Source organism: Paramacrobiotus metropolitanus, unplaced genomic scaffold, assembly GCF_019649055.1.
Source record: "Paramacrobiotus metropolitanus isolate TYO unplaced genomic scaffold, Prichtersi_v1.0 Parri_scaffold0000001, whole genome shotgun sequence".
Taxonomy (NCBI): domain Eukaryota; kingdom Metazoa; phylum Tardigrada; class Eutardigrada; order Parachela; family Macrobiotidae; genus Paramacrobiotus; species Paramacrobiotus metropolitanus.
Genome location: NW_026570221.1, coordinates 2,352,444 through 2,372,032, shown reverse-complemented (window position 1 = coordinate 2,372,032; position 19,589 = coordinate 2,352,444). Strand labels below are relative to the sequence as shown.

General features: G+C 41.0%; 2 long non-coding RNA genes across 2 annotated transcripts; both read left to right on the top strand.

Annotated features, from left to right (window-relative positions):
• Positions 1–460: 460 nt before the first annotated feature.
• On the top strand, positions 461–2,720 carry LOC129580686 (uncharacterized). The gene is made up of 3 exons (XR_008689378.1): positions 461–1,151; positions 1,347–1,585; positions 1,861–2,720. It is a non-coding gene; the product is annotated as an uncharacterized LOC129580686 (long non-coding RNA).
• Positions 2,721–15,224: 12,504 nt separating this feature from the next.
• LOC129580674 (uncharacterized) lies at positions 15,225–17,518 on the top strand. Its single transcript, XR_008689375.1, has 3 exons — positions 15,225–15,846; positions 16,186–16,207; positions 16,415–17,518. It is a non-coding gene; the product is annotated as an uncharacterized LOC129580674 (long non-coding RNA).
• The last annotated feature ends 2,071 nt before the right edge of the window (positions 17,519–19,589 follow it).

Below are 19,589 nucleotides of genomic sequence, written 5' to 3'. Positions count from 1 at the left end.
CGTGTTGAACTTACCGGGGCCCCGTCACCGGATGTAAATTCAAAAAATTCTGATCTTTTGCAGAAAGACAGAGTAACATTAGAATAAACGGAAAAAATTAGTTTCATCTGCCATGGTAAATGGGCGTGGCTAAAACACAATTTAACAATAAATTCTACGCTATGCTATAGTCTATCAGGGCATTGGACCGCACCACACGTTGTGACTTTACTGAACAACCTGTACGAGGCCAGTTTAAGTACTGGTAACAAATCATTAAAGTAGGGAGCAGTGCAAATAATCATGCACAGCGATCGGTGGGGAAATGTTTTTTTCTCCGCATTTATCGTACATCGTACAAGTAAAGCGGACGATGTGGCATGCCACTGTGTGATAAACTATTTCCCACTATGTTGCGCCAACATGGATGTACAGTTTATCAGTCCGTGTGCAGTTTATTTACAGTAATTAATATCACCAGGAAATGCAGCCGGAGAGCAAAACAACGCTTACCTAGAAGCGGAAACAACTGCTGAGTACAGTTTATTTACGCCAGTCAGATTCCCCTTTTGTACCTTGTACTTATTACGTAGTGTACGAGTAATTTACTAACCAACAAAGATAGCCAGATCTTCAGTAGAGGCGTCCCACCGGGTTATTGGACATATTTTTTCGGTTAAGTGTTGCGATCCTCGTAAATTACACTCTCTCTGTTCCAGAACGGAGTATTATCATCCGTAATCAGGGAATGCACTTTCGACCACAATGAATGTCACCCCCGTCGGTGTTGCTTTATGCTGATCCACCGCTTCTCAAAGTCACTCCCGGCGTTCCCGAGCCATTATCAAAATCTGGAGACTTTTGTTTTGTATACCATGCTGCTACGCTCCACTCAACGGATAGAGGAGTTATTCGTGGATGGCCCTTATGTTCTTCAATATACCCTTTACTATCGTCTGCCAATCGATCGCCTGGCTGACCGTCACTCTGGCGGTATTTCGCTTCTGGGCGGTGGTGTTGCCCAAAAATGACGCGATGTACTACAAGATGGCGCTGACGTCCATTATTGTCGCGGTAGTCGCGATATGCATTTTTTGATCTCTAGGAACAGTTTGAAGTCAGGAAAGTGGCATGATATACATGTATATTTTCTTGACGAAGTCGTATTTGAGGTTGGTTCTCAGACGGACTTAGAGCACCTGTTCTAACGCATATTTTCTTTTTTTTCTGCAATGTGCAAGTCGATATATTTGAGGCGTCTACCTTTGCATTCTGATTTTTTACAAGAATTATACCATATCAGCTAAACAGTTACTGTAATTTGTGACCCAGGCCCTTGAGAAAGTTACGCGGTACTGTTTGCACAGTTTCACCATGATGCGCCGGAATACATGGATCCAGGAGGTGGCATCGTGGCGGCGATGTAATATGTACAAGTACAGTAGTGGCGGATCGGAATTATGTCGTGCAACAATCTGCGCAGTCTGCGATCCGCAAGTTTCTCAGGTTGTTGTATGTCAGATACGATCCGCAGAATGTGGATAACGACCGTCTATGCGGATTTTGAAGCCAAACTGCTTCCGTGCTCCTGTCTCTTCAGCCACAGGTGAAATAATTCGGCTTAGCGTTTTTGGCCGTTTTCCATCGCCTTTACCTACGTGGGTTGTTTAGAATGAATGAAATTATTTTATCTGCTTAAATTACATAATACTTAGGTATTACATACCATTTTACATAACACTTTTTATGGCAATACGCCAATTTTTATGGCTTTTTATGGCAATTTCTATGCTGCAATCCTTACGTCAGTATTCTTCTGATATATTTTATTGAGTGAACAACAGTTTGAATTAAATTTTGTATTTTTATTTCATTCGCCAGCCAACGGGACGGGATTTTACAGCGGCTGCAGTAAGGGTCATCTTCATCCTTACTGTAGTGATCTTCATCCTTACCGACTGTACGACGGGATTACTGGCGCTCTTTACTTGTTTCTCGAAGTCTCTCCGTGGGCTTGTTCGGCAATGCCCACGTACCGTTCGGCGATTTGATGGATACACTGCAGTTAGGCAGTCCCCTCGTTTTGATCATCTTCTGTTCCCTGAGCGGGGATATCCGACGAACGTTTCGTCAGATGTTGTGGGGCAAATGATAAAAGCCAGCGGCGGAAGGACCAGAGCGGGCCGGTTGTTGTAACTTGAATTAAATTAAAAAGTTTGTTTCAAAATCTTATTCTTCCATGTTCGCTTCTTATTGAAGCGATTTCCCTATAGCTATATGCCGGTTTCTTTGTATACGGTCATACACGATTTTTCTGTGTACGGCAACGCTTTTAATGGTTCAAGCTACGCTAGGTAAAGAAAATACATTTTTAATAGAAAATTTTATTTCTAAGGTTCAATTTTCAAAAATGATTTTAGCGCAATGTGTAAAGCAGTAGGGATGAATGTGTTTTACCAAGAACTCGAAAAATGTGTTTTACCAAGAACTGTGTCTCGAAAAAATCCGGAAGTGTGTCCCAACTGGCGGAAAATTCCAAGCGCCGGACTTATTCTTTTCTGGAATACGGTTACCTCTTTTATCCCCTGGTTATTGAGACACTGGGAGTTTTTGGCCCTGCCTTCAGTGAAATGCTGCGTTTCCTGGGCCGCAAGATTCGGGACATAACAGGCGAAGCGCGTTCTACTGCTTTTCTCAAGCAGCGTTTTAGTTTAGCTGTTGTTAAAGGAAATGCTACGGCTGTTTTGAGTACACTGCCTTTTAATCCGAGAGAGGATAAGGATTATGGTTGTTTTTTAATGTTTAATTTTTAACTATTAAGTAGTGTACCAGCGCTTGCATTTATTGCTATTTGGGTGGCTATTGCCAATAAACTTTTGTTTTACCAAGAACTACTCTTAATGCACCGTTTCGTCAAAACTTTACGCCACGGAAGATTAATATTTTGGCAGCTTAATACTTAAATTATTTAAGTTATTACTTAAGTTACCTCGTTATTATTTTTTAACACTGCACGCGTAAGCGAATGAAACTTTCTTTATCAAAAACATGTGCAGATCACATCAATCAACAGATGCAACTGCACAACCGTAAAAGCCGAGATAATTAGATCTGCTCACAAAAATGCAATCCTGCCACAAAGCAAGAAATTAACAAAAGACTGCAGTGTGTTGCATTGTATTCAAGTTTTAAATAGAGACGTTAACTACACTGGTGGAGGTCAATTACATTTGGGTAACCGTTGCGCGACGGGTAACGGCGCGACGCGTAAAAAACGATGAATGAGTCAGCAAAAAATGAAATAACAAATAAGAAGACGAGTAAGTTTACGTGCCAGGGTAGAAACTGACCATCCAAAGTGTAAAAAAGTTACGTTGCAAACGCGTCTGTGGTACAGGCTACTGAATGAATCTTTTTTCGATACGAAAAACAGTAATGTATTTGGAACTATCGATTAAGAGTGTGCAACAAAATATCATCTTTTGTTATCTTCCTGGTATGGCACCGACGAGAAAACGGAGATTTCTTAACCTGTGTGACAAAAGAATTATCAGTCTGAGGCCGAGGAGCTTAAGTTTGAATTGGCAGCGGGTCTCCACTAGACACCTTTGGTTTTATGGGTCGCGGCTTCTTCTTCGGGGGAGGGGTCCTCTTATTAGGAGATTTCATAATGGCACAATAGGTAACGAAGAAATAAAAATGACAACCTACAGCGCTTGTGTTCAGCAATGCGATCTCGATATGCTGATGGCATAAATACAAAAGAAAACGTAAACAGTACAACAACTTTTAAGGAGAAATAATTCTGCAAGTGTACGTCAGTCCGACAACTAAAATTATTCTAAAATTCAAAAAAATTTGTTGTTCGGTGTGAGTCGAGCGCGTAAGTAGTTTGGGTAATGGTTGCGCTTCGACGTCGAAGCGCAACGCTTACGCGGACAAGTAAGCTGAAAACCCATCCCCGATTTCGTGATTACGAATCAGAATGTTTACTTGCTTACGCGCTGTTACGTCACATTTTTTACGCGTTTCCCCGTTACCCGTCGCGCAACGGTTACCCAAATGTAATTGACCTCCACCACTGGCATACAGGGAAGCAAATTTTTCATTGACGTTTATACGGCTAATATTGCGAACCATCTGTATTTTCCTTAAAATTCTCCACTTCGGATTGCATAGGAGTTGCTATAAACGCCCAGAATTAATTAACTGCAAGTACTATTACAAGTCGTTTGCATCTGCAGCGTGAACCGTGCGATTGCCAGACCCTGTAAAAAAAATTTTTCTACGTTTACTAGCAATTCAAGCAAGAAAACCGCGTACTGTACTGTAAAGGCAATTCAGAGTGACACGGAAAAATATAAAAACATACGTTGTATCGAAACCAGATTAAAGCTTTACTGCTGTCGGAGATGTAGATTTCCGGAAACTGAAACCCGGTCTCATGTGCAAGGAAATCGATGCCATGCTTTATTCGGAATTGATCATGGCAACCTTACCATTTCATACAATACAGGTACAGCTGCCATAAACAATGGCGGCTATGGCGGGGACAGTAACAATCGCAGCAGTCATGGTCGGTTTCGCGAAGAACACACGAGCATTCACCTTGACACTGTTCTTTACACATATTGGCGACATGATGGTTAGTAAGCCTCTTCTACATGTGAAAATTAATCACTGTTCATTATTGGATATATTGCACATGCTGAAGAGACGTACAGATAAATTAACATAAATAACATGATTTCATGGCTCGCATAAAGTACGCGAGAGTCAAAGTCCAGCGACAGGAAAGGAAGTGGAATGCCTTGCATTTAGGGTAGGTAGGAGTCTCATACTCATAATGCTTCTCATACTAATAAATTTCCTACTCATACTCATACTGATCATAATCATACTTGCGCTCAAAATTGTCATAATCATAATCATACGGGCGCGTAGAAATTCATAATCATAATTCATACTCGTACTCTCGTATATTTGACTAGTTATAACTAGTAAAAGGTATGTGAATCATACAGTTTTAACGCACAGAGTTCCTTCACGCTTCCGCCCGTTAATTTATTCACATCCACTTTTGTCCAAAGCACAGTAATTAAAATGGAAATCACTATTTTTTTAGCAACGGTTTCCATGTGAGTAACAAAAAAAGGGACGGCCACAACCCAGGCTTTCTGGCAACCGCATTCGCGCCGAAATTATTAGCAAACAGTTTAGCGTGCATACTGCATAGCATCAAACCACTCTCGAGGAGCCGATATGAGCTTAGTTTAGCAGCCATCCCTGTCGGTGGTGGCACGCTTGTAATTAGCCTAATTGTGAACGAAGGTGGACGAAGGAGAATAAAATTTGAATTAAATCTTCGCATGTTAAAATTGCATGTTTTTGAACATAGCAAAAGGTATGAGTATTTGAGTATGATTATGAATAATGTAAGTGTAAGGATGATTATGATTATGACAACTTCGTGCGTCGGTATGATTATGATTATGATGATTAGTATGACTGAATGAGTATGATTACGAATTTTATCGGTATGAGAAGAAATACGAGTATGAGACTCCTACCTAGCCTTGCATTTAGCAACGAAACCAGAGATGAATACAATAATACGAGGTGCTAATATCACTGAAATAATTGATCAGATCTCCGCATTAAAGTGCGACTGCCGATAATAAGAAGTGTACATATCACACCATAGGTGCGATAATATACCATAGCTGTCCATTGTGAACCGGTGACCTTACGCACTGTCTGCGGTTGGGATATGGCAGAATGCGGTAGATAATGCTCCTGACGGAAGTCATCCGGTTGTTCGCTGCTTTCTCTTGCAACGATCAGTTAGGTTTCTGCGCGTATATATCGTCAGCGACGAAATGGACTATGCCACGATATATCGAGGCTTTGGATTTTGTTGACAATCCCGGAGGAATTCGGGCGGCGGAATGAAGGTTATTATGAATATGTGACCGCACTTGCCGTATGAAAACCGCCCGTGCGGATTCATATTCATAATAATCTGCGTATTACTCCAATCCAGTTCAAAGTACCAGAATTGTGTATGCACTATACAGCATATCCTGCCTTGTGACTCTGTTAAATATGCCCTGGTTTTCTGTATTTGTTTAGCAAGGAAACAAGCTAATGACGTACTTATATTGCGGTAAGGCGCTATTTGAAGACACGAGAAAGGATTAACCATAGAAAAATTATTATACAGAGTGGTATAGTTTCGTAGATTTTGTTGTTTCTCAGTAGCGCCTAAAACACTAATTCTAGCAAGAGGAAATCATACAGATGTCGCAACGTAGTATCGGAGGAAACACTTCTCCATGCACATAATATTTCGCTGTATTAGATAAAAAAAGGCTAGTTTTTTTTTTAAATACAATTTTTTTGCATTCTGCGATACATTGATTTTTTGCGCAATTCGGTTACTACAGTATGCACCTTTTTTCATTATGCGATACATGGAGTTTTCGCGCACTTGGTCCTGATTCGCTTGCATTTCGCCATCCCCCATCCAAACATTTTGCAGTCGGATTGACTGCATTTATGGATTAGGTATGGAGAAATTGTGGGTGGTTAAACATCTCCGATCGCGGACACGGCGATAACTATAAGAGATGTCAGATAACTCAACTTAACTGGCGTTTCCGGCGCTAAGGTTAGCTCAGCTGGTCCCGCGCATTCAATGTTGTAGTAAATCGTACAATTATCTGCTAATCAACAGGGAAAGCAGTGCAGCACTCACTAGTTTAGAGTGGCTGCCATAGAATTAATTGCCGGCCTTCGTGTTTACGTACTTTGCGCATGTCCACGCCGTGCATGTACCCCACTGTGACGTGTTTAATTTACGCTAATATCGGCATTTTTATGGCAATTCCGTTAGGTCTACGCCTTTTAGATAGCGAGTTACGCTTCCGAGTTACGTTGTCATGCATAAACTTCCACAGTGCAACCAGTCGTTTGACCTCTACCGGCATAAAATAATCCGGTATACGGTATCTTTCAAATGAATGGAGACCATCCACTTGGCACGTGGATTGTCGCCGAAAGTAACTATTAGCTGCAACACTGTACGAAAACCATCGAGTCCGTCTTTGTGAATTTAATATCGAACATGTTTTAGTATAATGTAAGAACGTCAACCGGTCACCACCCAGATTTCTCTTAATTCGTACGTTGTAAGCGCGCGTTATAAAATCAGTCCGTAATAATATAACACAGCTGCATCACCGTGGCTAGAAGTAGCATATTTATTTCGTTTTGCAAATTTATGGTTTGACAGATGTGAACTAGTCTAATTGTCGGGAATTCAGCAGCCGGGACTGTGCACATGCGAAGAATCGGGGTACTCGCCGGGTTTATTCCCAACCTGGAGACTTCCCGGATACATCGCACTGGCTCGTCTGGATTCCCGGATACGATTGCATCTGCCGAAACACAGTAAGTTCTACCGCTTTACCGATTTGCCTCTGTGTTGATGGAAGAGGAAATTCTTCCTGTTTTACCGATCATGTGAAGCTATCAGCCATTCGTTATCGCTGACTTAAATTCATATTTTTATGTACTGTATTTGCTCCTGAAATTATGTATTATTTGTTCTTAAAATTTGAAATTACTGTTGTGTGCAGTATTCTGCATGTCTTCCTTAATCATGGATGGTTTTTAGCTTGTGTCTTTTATCTCGATTGTCCAGCCAGTCGGTCGCTATTAGATTCGACGTATGTCAATAATTCAGAAAAAAATTAATTCTGAAACCGGGAAATAACTTTCTGTTAGAAACAGCAGGTTGAAAAACTGCAAAGCTGTTCTAGCAATTTTGGTATTTTTGAAATAAACGTTACACGTAAGCATACGTAACGAAGCATGATGAGGATGCCCTCCGACTAGCGCCGCCAAAAAAATGCAAATGAGAGAATACCTCATAGTAGTATCTTGCATAACTTTTTTTAATACGAATGATCACCACTTTGTTTTCTTTGTTCTCCCTTTGTTAATATTATATTTTGATTATTACGACGAAGAGACGGTTACCTAATACAGTTGTTTTATGCGGAGAACGAATCGTGCCAAATTATAAATGCGCATCTAGAAGCGTTTTCCGTACGTTTTCAGTAAATATGTGAGCGTTTCCTGCGGTAACGGTTGTCTGTGGATGGCCACTCCTTACACAATGGATTAATCATGAAAGAGCTTTCGCAGAAATTCCCAACCAATGTCCGGTGTATATTTATGCTGGTGGCCGCCAATCCAATGCCAGGTGGATTGTCTCCAAACAGTTTAAACATATACCGGATTATTTTACGCATGTAGAGGCCGGACCTATTATTCCATGAAAGCCCGGACAGACGCCACCGGAAACACGTGGGATTGGCTAAGCAAGACCAGTAGAAACCAAGTTAAGCCAAATACGACATAAAAATATAGCATGATTATATACGACACCCGAAAACGATCGTACAGCGTTGCAATGATAACCTGCGAAAACTATGCTTTCTTACAAATAACTAGTCAATAATTTTCTTTAATAATTAGTTGGATATAAATTCTAATTATTTACTTATTCTTCCTTATTATTAATATTACTCTGAAGAGGAAAGATGTACTATGATGAGATATATCTGCCAAACTAGGTTTTTCCCATAAATCATAATATACAGAGAACAACCATACAAAACGCTTCTGTAGCCAACTTGCTCAAAGGTAATGTACAATATGTATGTATGTTTCTTTTACATTATGTAACAAGGCATCGCGCTTCCGGTACTTATGCGAGATTGCGGTATTGTTCGATTGGCCTTGATTCTTTCGATAACGACACAGTTATTGCTTCTCTATAGTAGGCGAATGCGTGGACAAATTGAACACACCAAAGTGCAAAAAAAAGTTACTCAGCTTCGGTACCGGCCACCGCCCAACCATCGCCAGCTATTGCTGTTCACATTTTTATCGCATGAATCCATTGGTTTTAATTACTAGGTATGTTGTGATTTTGTAACTGGGATGGTGCACTCGCTTCTGCCGGGCACTGCATCCCTGAAGCACAGCAGTAAATTAATAAATAAGTTATATCTACTTAGTAGCGCAATATTTTTTATTAGAGAAATTCTCAGTACACTGATTAGCAAAACCCTGGGAAAATACAGCGGTTTGGCAAAGCGATGGAATTGTATCGCAGGGCATTTAACTTTGCAGTGTTGACCTCTGTACTGAACCTAACCCATCCATCTAGGTTTCATCTGGTACGGCGCTGCCGCATGTTGCGGTTCACGGAAACGTTTTGGTTGGTCCATCGCTACCGCGATGATCATTGTAATCACTGGGAAATTTGTTTTTCTCGAGAAAGCTTATCTTAATCGTACATCGTACAGCAATTACATATAATACTCGTATACCGGTAATTGTGATTGCAAATTGCATTTTCCAGTTGTTGGGTTTTGATGATTCTGTCAATCGTGGAGTGATTACAGTCAGCCGGCGCATAATACAAAATTGTCGCCCATTTCTGCAATTCTGCTATAAGTGACTCTTTAAAATTAGTAAAAATTAGTTTCCTGGGAATCCCATGAATATATAACGTGGCATTGACGCACTACAGACAACTATTGCCATCGCTAATTCTATTATCCTTCACGACTTGACGACGGCACTGCAGCGCACGCTGCACAAATTGTAGTGTCCAGCAGTGAGCTGCCGTCCCCTGGTCTAGTCCGTGAGATATCGGCTTCATGCTGCATTCCCGACGGTAGCCGCGCGCGTTGCTGCATCTTTTCATTTGCGTCCGGCTATTCTTAAATTAACCGCGGTGGTCAGCAATTAATCTTTACCCCGATATGTTGTACTAGGGTATGTTAGAACGTAGAGTTATATAACTAACGACTTGGTGCACCATATCAGAACAAAAAGAACTAACAAAAACACTTATATTATCCATAAAATACTATTGTATTATATATTAAAATTCGTATTATACTCGTATTATCAGATACGAGGTCGTTATTGATGTATTATGAGTATGGCCAAAAACGTCTGGATTTAATGTGCCATAAGTGCAGCAGAAACTGTTGCCAAGTGTATTTAAACACCAGACACTATTTTCTTATCTTGCACGTTGCAGCCGCGTCTTATAAAATCCATGGTGCAGGCGCAAAGTAATAATATCTAAATATGATAAAACTTATCGAATTTTTCTATATATGCCTTTATTAATTACAATAGAGTAACCGACGATATAGTGGCATTTACTGTGCCGTTATATAGGCCAACGGAACAAGACTGCAATCTAGAATATGGACCGGAAGTGCGGTGCTTTGTTACTTATTATACAAAGGACGCTCCAAAAAAAGTTTCCCTATTTTGCCTCCCTGCTGTTTGAAGTAATAGAAATGTGATATATTTTTTGTTGTATAAGCACATATGTAAACTAATTAAAGAAATAAGAATCAAATGATTCAATGAAGAAATGGGAAAACGAAAAACAGTATAGTAATGCTACTTATACATTCATTTCGACGAGTTTTTTCGAAGCTCGTTCGTTTTATTACCACTTCCAGCCCTGTTGTAATTTCGACAACAAATTTAAAGTAGCAGCTACAAATACTGTTCTTAATATTAAGGCAATAACAGAATGGTTTGAAAAATTTACGGAGTAGAGGAAACATTTCTTTTCTCCACGACGCCGGAATCCCTCTTTTCAGCCTTCTTACTGATATGAATCCATCTCGGCATCAATAAAAAGGGAATTTCATGCGCAGTCATACGCGTCATGGACCATTGCCGTTGCTCTAGGTGTGCGAGAGGAATGAATGAACATTCCTCTCAGAACGAGAGGAATGAATGAACATTCCTGTAAGAGAGGAATGTTCATTCATTCCTCTCGCACACCTAGAGCAACGGCAATGCATGGACACAAATAACTTCAAGTTGTACCGACAACAATAATGTTTAATTACAAGAAATTTTCGATTTTTTACCGTCTGGCACCTTGAGCAGCTCTGTGGTTTTTCCACCTAGTCATCGAGAGTTTTTACATTTCTGGAAAAGCATTTTCAAGAAGTTATTTTGTTTCATACTTGGAATTAGGACAGAAAAGAATTCTTAATCTGATGATTGTTTTGTGCTTTCCGAAAAGTGAGCAGAAGCCTGAGAAAAATAATAAAAACTATCAGGGTAAAGTCCGTTGCAAAGTGCCGAAAACCTTGAACGGCTTTGTCTTCTCCATTTGATTGTAGTTAGATAGAGTTATATTTTATTTCGGTTCGTTAATGAAGGACGTTTATAAAAATATGGTTCATAAGAACTAAAAGCGTTCAGGCCGGGAGATACAAAATAAGGAAACTTACTTTTGGAGCCTCCTTTGTACATGGTAAAAATCGCTGGGACCATGTGCAAGCTGGCTACACAAGCGGTATATTAACATTCGTACTTGTATGTGGTTGACTCAACATATCGTGAATAATTTAATAAAAACCTGGTTGCAGAGTACCTTACGGTTATTTTTGCATTTTGTATTTCATGTATTTAAATGCTCGGGTGAGAGTGAGGTGCGGGCAATACAAGCCCTGCAGAAAAATCCGCAATACCAGAGATAGGTGCCTGCTTCATAAAACCAGGCAAAATTCAAAGGCGGTACTGAATTCTTGATAAGCAAGCGAGCACAGAAAAGTTTTAGGGAAAATTTGCTTAGAACGCCTGCAAATCAGCATTACTATTCCACAATCGAAACTCATCATTATTAAGAAATATGTGAGAAAATTAATCCAGACATGTCAGCCTGAAGAATTTAAGTAGTAGGCATCTTATCGAGCAAGTTTTGTTATTTTATGGGGAAAGATTATGGCAATAATCTGTATATTATTGGACCTGGTGACGGTGGGCGGAACGCAGTGGTCTGTTCGGTCTGTTAGTATTCTAATGGTCAGCGTGCAGTGTATGGTACGAGTATATATAGCAGCCGTTCGCAGTGTATGCGCTCACACTTGGCACTGCGTCCGGCAACGATCGGGATTTGAAATGATTTTTTAATGATTTTGGTTAACTGAATCCCTTATCTGTTTTCGCCATGGTGGTGCCAGCGTCGAAGTCCGCTTTGCGTAAGCTTAGCGTTCAGAAGTTGAGGAATTTGTGTGTTGAGTTGGACATTTCCCATGTGGATACGGATGGCAAGAATGCACTATTGCAGCTTCTCGAGCCTCGTCTGTTCCCTGTGGATGATACTGATTCTATTGCCAGAGTGGTTGTTGCATTGAAGTTGGATAGGAAATGCCAGAGTGAACTGGAAGCCGAAGGAATATCCTCAAAGTCTGCCCTGTTGTGCCTGGGAGAATCTTCCAAGTTTCCGAGCAACCTGGATATTGTGAGCCGTGAAGGAGTTCGATGCATCCTGGAGCGATTTATCCGTACCGAGAATTGCAGCCGCGGCCGGGAACAGCCAGTCATGCCAGTTTCTCCATGCCGTGAAGCCGGCCCACAGCACGGCAGTCCCAGCCAGCGTCCAATCAAAGGTCACGTCGACCGCAAAGCGGTCAATCTTCCCCGCAGCAATGGTACCGCGGGTGAGTATGATAATCTGAAGCCATCATGCTTAGACCGCCCTGTTTCTGTCATTTCAATTGAAAGTGATAAGTCTGAATTTATGGCCAAAAGTTTTAACTGTTTCCCAACGGAAGCACGTAAACTGCAGAGGCCGCACGAGCTGGCGTGCCCTAAACCAGGGTCGAAAAGCAAGCATGTTTCTCCTCTTGATCTTTCACTCGACGAGTTTTCTGTTCATAGTTGGCGCACAGCAGTTAAATTGTGCAAAACTGTGTCTGGGCAGTATGCAGAAACGCTCCTGGAGCATCTTGAATATAATGAGTATTTGGCTTCTATGCGTTGTAATTTTACGGATGATGCTGTGCTTGAATTCGACACCGATTTTCGACATTCCGCTGAAAATGAAGGGTTTTCGTTATGCGATTACCAAGCACGGAATACTATCAGTTCTAAGCATTTTCATACGATTAATCGCCGAACAGAGTATGGCGAAGGTAAATGCGATAAAGGTCAGCCTTTTCGCGGACGTAGCGGCGCCAAAACGGGCCGCTACAAGTTTGCTTGTTGTTTTGCCTTTCAAGAAGGCAACTGCTCTCGCTCGGCTGCTTCCTGTCATTATTCGCACGTGTGTGGCGAATGCGGGAAACGCGGACATGGCTGTCATGACCACCGAGACTCCGGAGACGCAAGCCCTCCTGACACTAATAATTAATTTAACTTGTCCTAATTTGAATTGGCAGCACAGACTCAACGGGTCTGCGTCGCCCTTTTATTTTGCTCTGTATAGTGGTCTGACCAGGAATTTTCATTACTGGGTCATGGTATTATTGAGCGCTTGTAGCGCATATTGTAATTTGCAGTGTGTCTGCATTCAATTGTCTCGTGTTTCTGAAAGTTTAATTATTGCATTGCTTCGGCGACGCATTGTTGCATTGCTTCGGCGACGCATTATGTCTTATCGTTTATTCTGAATGCGGGTTAGCAGGATTTTTGCTTTTGTTGTGTGATTTGACATGTGAGGCAAACCCTGTTTTTACAGGCTTCTCTCTGGTAAGTTGGACAAATCCCGCTTACTCTCGCAGAGAAAGACCTCTTTATATGTCAGCAGTGAAGGGATGCCAGAATAATGAAAGCAGAATTAATCTGCTAGACTTAATTCTCATGCCTGTGCGAATAAATGTCTTTGCATTATTGAGTACTGGTATCGTTATTTTCAAGTCAACTAAATATGCTCTGTATTAGAGCAGTTTGGCTTGACACCACCGGCTTCGCATGTACGCAAAAATATCTGTTATCAGGCGTTTACTATAATTTTGGCGTAATCCAGATGCTACCGGCGAAAAATGTTTTCATAACATTTTAGTTTGCCTTTATTTTGCAATAATTTTTAACATAACGATGGCGGTATGACGGAATTAAATATTTGTCGTGACCTTTCAATTAGCGGCTACATGCAGTTTGTTTTGACACAGTTTTGACTGTGTGTTAGTAACTTAGTACAGTATGTTAGCGGCTTTTGAATTTCCTGCCCGTTACCCTGCGCGAAGTATCCACGTTACGGTTGTTCCAGCGGTCGCAATCGGAATTGCGCTTCATCTCGGAATTTTCGGCAACCCATACATCTACCTGCTGTGTTGTTTTTGTTCTGCTCTTGGGGGTTTGGAGGTTGTTCCCGCTTGTACGCGGGTGTGTTTGTCCGTAAATAATAAAGCACCCCCCTTTTGTGTATTGCATTGTTTGTGTGTACAGTAACAGAACCAGGGAACAATAATGGGAAAGATTATGGCAATAATCTGTATATTATTGGACCTCGTGACGGTGGGCGGAACGCAGTGGTCTGTTCGGTCTGTTAGTATTCTAATGGTCAGCGTGCAGTGTATGGTACGAGTATATATAGCAGCCGTTCGCAGTGTATGCGCTCACACTTGGCACTGCGTCCGGCAACGATCGGGATTTGAAATGATTTTTTTTTAGAGGTTGTTCCCGCTTGTACGCGGGTGTGTTTGTCCGTAAATAATAAAGCACCCCCCTTTTGTGTATTGCATTGTTTGTGTGTACAGTAACAGAACCAGGGAACAATAATCTAACAAAATAAACAACATACAGAAAGCATCATCGCCAACGTTTGCGCAAGACAGTTATAATTAATGGAATAATTCCAAGCAGCGCCAGCAAAATGAACGCAGCCAAATAAATTTTTCATCGAGTTAACTCAGCGTCTACAAGAAAGCCGTACAGTACTCCTACAGTGGAATCAGGCATAGCGATCGGTGTGGAAATTGTTTTCTCCACATTTATCGTACATCGTGCAACGTGCAAGTAAATCGGCTGATTTGGAAAAAGCACAGTGCAACTTCCGCCGGCGTCGGGTCGACATAGATGTACCTTCCAGCAAACACTGTGCGATTTATTTACAGAAACTAACACTACCAGCAAACAGCAAGACAACGTGACAACTTTTACCTTGAAGTGGCATACTCGCTGAGAAAAAATTTGTATTCCAGTCAGATCCTCTTTTGCGCTTCGTATTGCGCTTTAACTGATATAGCATGCTAACGTCTACAGAGTACATACGATGGACACTTCTTTAGAAGAGGAAGGTTACCAGGTTATTGAAAAATGTTAAACATTTGTATTTTTGTATTAAATCGTACAAATTTTATAGTTTCGCTTTCAGAATGGATTATCATCATCCCTAATCAAGGAAAGCATGTTCGGCGACAGCGAACACAATGAAACAACAACTGCGCCGATGTTATTTTATGACAACCAACCGGTTCCCGAATCCACTCCTATCGCGGAGCCCTTGTCGTATTCTGGAGACTTTTTCTTGGCCTTCCAAGCCGGCTACACTCCAGTCCACGGCTACCTGGCTACGTTGCGCAGATTAGCACAGCGATGCTACACAGATTGCCGATAATCCCGGTACCGGGATTATCGGCAATCTCTTGAGCATCGCTGTGCTCACGCGCCGATCTCCGTTAACGCCGATAGCGGTTCTCCTGACGTCCCTGCTCGCGACGCATGCGCTGGTACTGATGACCTATATTCCCTTTGTCCTCCATCATTACATCTTGAGAACGTTCTTGCCCCTCTCCCAATGGCGAAGTTTTCGCGGATGGCGTTTAAATTTTTAAGTATGCACTTTACTATCGTTTGCGATTCAACGGCCGCCTGGCTGACCGTCGCCCTGGCGGTGTTCCGCTGTTGGACGGTGATGTTACCCAGAACGGCGGCTAGGTTCTGCAAGATGCCGCTGACGTGTATCATTATCGTGGCGATCGGGATATGTAACATTATTTTCTGGCCGCCGTCGTATTAAAGGTAATCGTAGATTCTTGGAAGGATTTTTGTATGACTAATAATTACAATCTAACAGTAATAATTACTATTTAATTTATGAAAAATATTCGAATGTGACATCTATAATGATTGTAAATGTAATTTTTAGGACAATCTGTTATAGCTTTGGTATGCCTGGCATTTTATAACACAACATCTTTTAATATTATTTCCAATAAATTTTATTATTATTAACAGTCTGAAATTTAGGAAAGGGCACAAAATCGTTTTACTTATATGATCGTCTGTTCTTCATTAGTGTTGCAGTGTAGTTAAGGACTTTGAACACCTTTTTTAACGCAAATTCCCTTTTTTTTGCAGTGTACAGATCGATATATTTAAGGTACGTATGTTGCGCCGCTTCATTATGGCTTCTATCAAAATATGTAAGAAACACAAAAATATCGAAATAAATGCAAAAACACAAAATACATACATACAAAATACAACATTTCATCAAAATACATACATTTTTTCTCAGTGAATATCAAACGATATAACTCGTGAACGATGCCTTTTAAATGTACGGTACTATGTTGCAAATTTTCAGCATGATGCGCCGGAATTCATGGATGCAACAAGGGGCAACGTGGCGCCGATGTACCGTATTGACGAATCAGATCTGTCGCGCAAAAATCACAACAACCTACGGATTATTACGTTGTATGCTTCAGTTGCGGCCAAACTGTTCCCATGTTTCCTTCTGCTCCGCCTCAGGTAAAGTAAACTGAAAGGCTTTTTTAGCCGTTTTCCATCTACATTTACCGAGATTTTTAAAATAAATCGAATTATTTTACCTACGTCAACTTGGTTGTTTACATTTTTTATGACAATATGCCGGTTTTTATACTTTCATCTGTGAGTACTTTTGTGAAACTGGCAATAATTTGACTACACTTCGATTATGTTATGCATTTTAAAATTCACGCTTTTTAATGCCTTTTGCTTACTGGTACTGTATTTATTTTTTAAATTCGATTCGTATCAACATATAATATGATATTAGATGCCGTATGCATATTCCGTACATGCGTGTGCTACCACTAAATAAGTACTAGCGTTCCCTTGGTAATCGCCCTGCTTCGACCCGAACGCGGAAATCCGGTAACATTCTCCGACGATGTAAATTTACCCTGCTACTCCACGGTACTGTACGCGGCGCCGTCAACCGCTTAGGAGACGCACCACCCGGAGAACAACGCCACCGAGATGAAAATCGTCCCAACCACACCCGTCGCTCCACCAGCGCTGCCGTCAACTGGCCAGGACCGTCGCAAGTCAACGGGACGAGATTGGATGACGGCTGTGGTGCTGATCATCGCCGTAGTCTTCATCCTTACCGACGGTACGGTGGGATTACTGGCGCTGTTCACTTGTTTCTCCGTGGACTTCTTCGGCAATGTCTACGTACCACTTGGCGATCTGTTGGATGCGCTGCAGTTAATCAAAGGTGCCGTGCTTCTGATCATCTTGTTCTCCCTGGGCTGGGAGTTTCGGCGGACGTTTCCTCAGATGCTGTGCACCAAAGACATTAGTCAGCGGCGGATGGAATAGCGCAGGGCGGATGTTGTAACCTGAATTAATATAACTGCTTGTTCAGAATCTCATAATACTCGTATGTTCAGTTACTGTATTACGTAATTTGAGGCGGTTTCCTCATATTATATGCCGGCTTTTTATATCATTGTACTGTATGAACAGAGCTGTGTCGAGCATCTTCTGTGCTTTTAGTGATATAAAATCCAAACTATGTAAGATGAAGAAAATAATTTAAATAATATTTCATTTCTACATTTTTCAATCGTTCGAATTCACTATTTAAAGCAAAATGTACAGATTACATACAGTACATGTCTGTATTTTATCAGAAACTGTATCGGCAAAATTTACGACAGGGAAGATTGATATTACTAAAGGGAAGTGGCCCGGAACATGGTACCAAATTCATGGTTATGTGCATTTACGTGCAAAATTTGAGGGAGATCGGTCAATAATGAGACTTTTCGTATACCTGAACGCATTTAATCTTTTTGGAATTTTCTAATACCCATAACTCCCGAACCGGATATTGCGCGCACAAACGGTTTTCACGCCAGTGTACACAAATTATAGGGCTACAAGACGTCATAATTCGAAACAAAAATGTGTTTGGGAGTGCGCACTGCGCGAAAGCGAAAGTTTTCATGCATGAGCACGAATTTGGTACCATGTATTCGTGCATTCTGAATAATGCATTAAGATTAAGGATTAAGGGAAGTGGGCCGGTACATGGTACCAAATTCGTGTACATGCACAAAAACTTACATTTTCGCGCACTCCCAAACACATTTTTGTTTCAGTTTATGACGTTTTGTAGCCAGGAGAATTGTATACACTGGTGTGAAACCCGTTTGTGCGCGCAACATCCGGTTCGGGAGTTATGGCTGCTGCAAAATTCCAAAAAGTTTAAATGCGTTCAGGTGTACCAAAAGTCTCATTACAGACCGATCTTTCTCAAATTTTGCACGTAAATGCGCATGTCCATGAAGATCGTTTTTACACCGATCCACACTTCCGTGACTTTTTTTCAAATTTTAAAATGAATTTTAAAATTTTTGAAATTCATTTTAAAATTTGAAAAACATGCTAGAACAGTGGATCGGTGTAAAAACGTTCTTTGTGGTTATGTGCATTTACATGCAAAATTTGAGGGAGATCGGTCCACAATGAGACTTTTGGTACACCTGAACGATTTAAACTTTTTGGAATTTTGTAACAGCCATAACTCCCGAACCGGATGTTGCGCGCACAAACGGTTTTCACGCCAGTGTATACAAATCTTCTGGCTACAAAACCTCATAAATCGAAACAAAAATGTGTATGGGAGTGCGCGAAAGTGTAAGTTTTCGTGCATGTACACGAATTCGGTACCATGTACCGGCCCACTTCCCTTAAGACTATTACAGTAGTATTACTATTACGATTACTTCAGAGTCCTTGAGCTTAATACTCGGAACACCGAACGGATAAAGTAACTAGGGAAGTGCACCGCTGCTCGCTCGCACTAAAAGACCGAAGCGAAGCTAGAAATAGTTCGAGAGTATTCAGAAGTGGGGAAGTGAATTACACGCTGGGATGTTGAAGCACTGAGCCATTTTTCCTTTTAGTATTGACTCTCCTATCTATAATAGTGACTGATAGAAACTGCATAATATTGGACACTTATACCTAATATTTATTCCTTTATATTATCAAGGAAACAGATCTATATTATGATTGGCCGCCCCGTGGAATTTGGCTAGAAAAAATGGCCAAGCAAATTAAAAAACCGATTTCACCATTAAACTCAACATGTCCCAAAAGGGTAAATGTATTTTGTTTTCGAAAATATCTGCCCTGGACCATCGCTCGGATGCTGGTGCCGCTACAGGCTTCAGTTCAAGGTGACCTTAAAAGGCATTTTTTATAAAACACTGTTGCGTGGAGCAGCTAATATTCAAATGCAGAGTATGCAGTGTAATAAAAAAAACTAATTTTTTCGAACAACTTGAAAAATTTTTCAACTTTGTCACGCTTCAACAAAATGCTCTAAAGCGAAGAAATTATCTTTTGGTTTTCGGAACCGGAAAGCGCTTTTGCAGTGGAACTTTTTAGCTTTTCCCCGTTCCATTGTTCTCAGTGCATTTCAAAACTCTTAGATCTACAATAAGCAGAAAATTTTAAATTAACTTAAATACCAAAAAAAT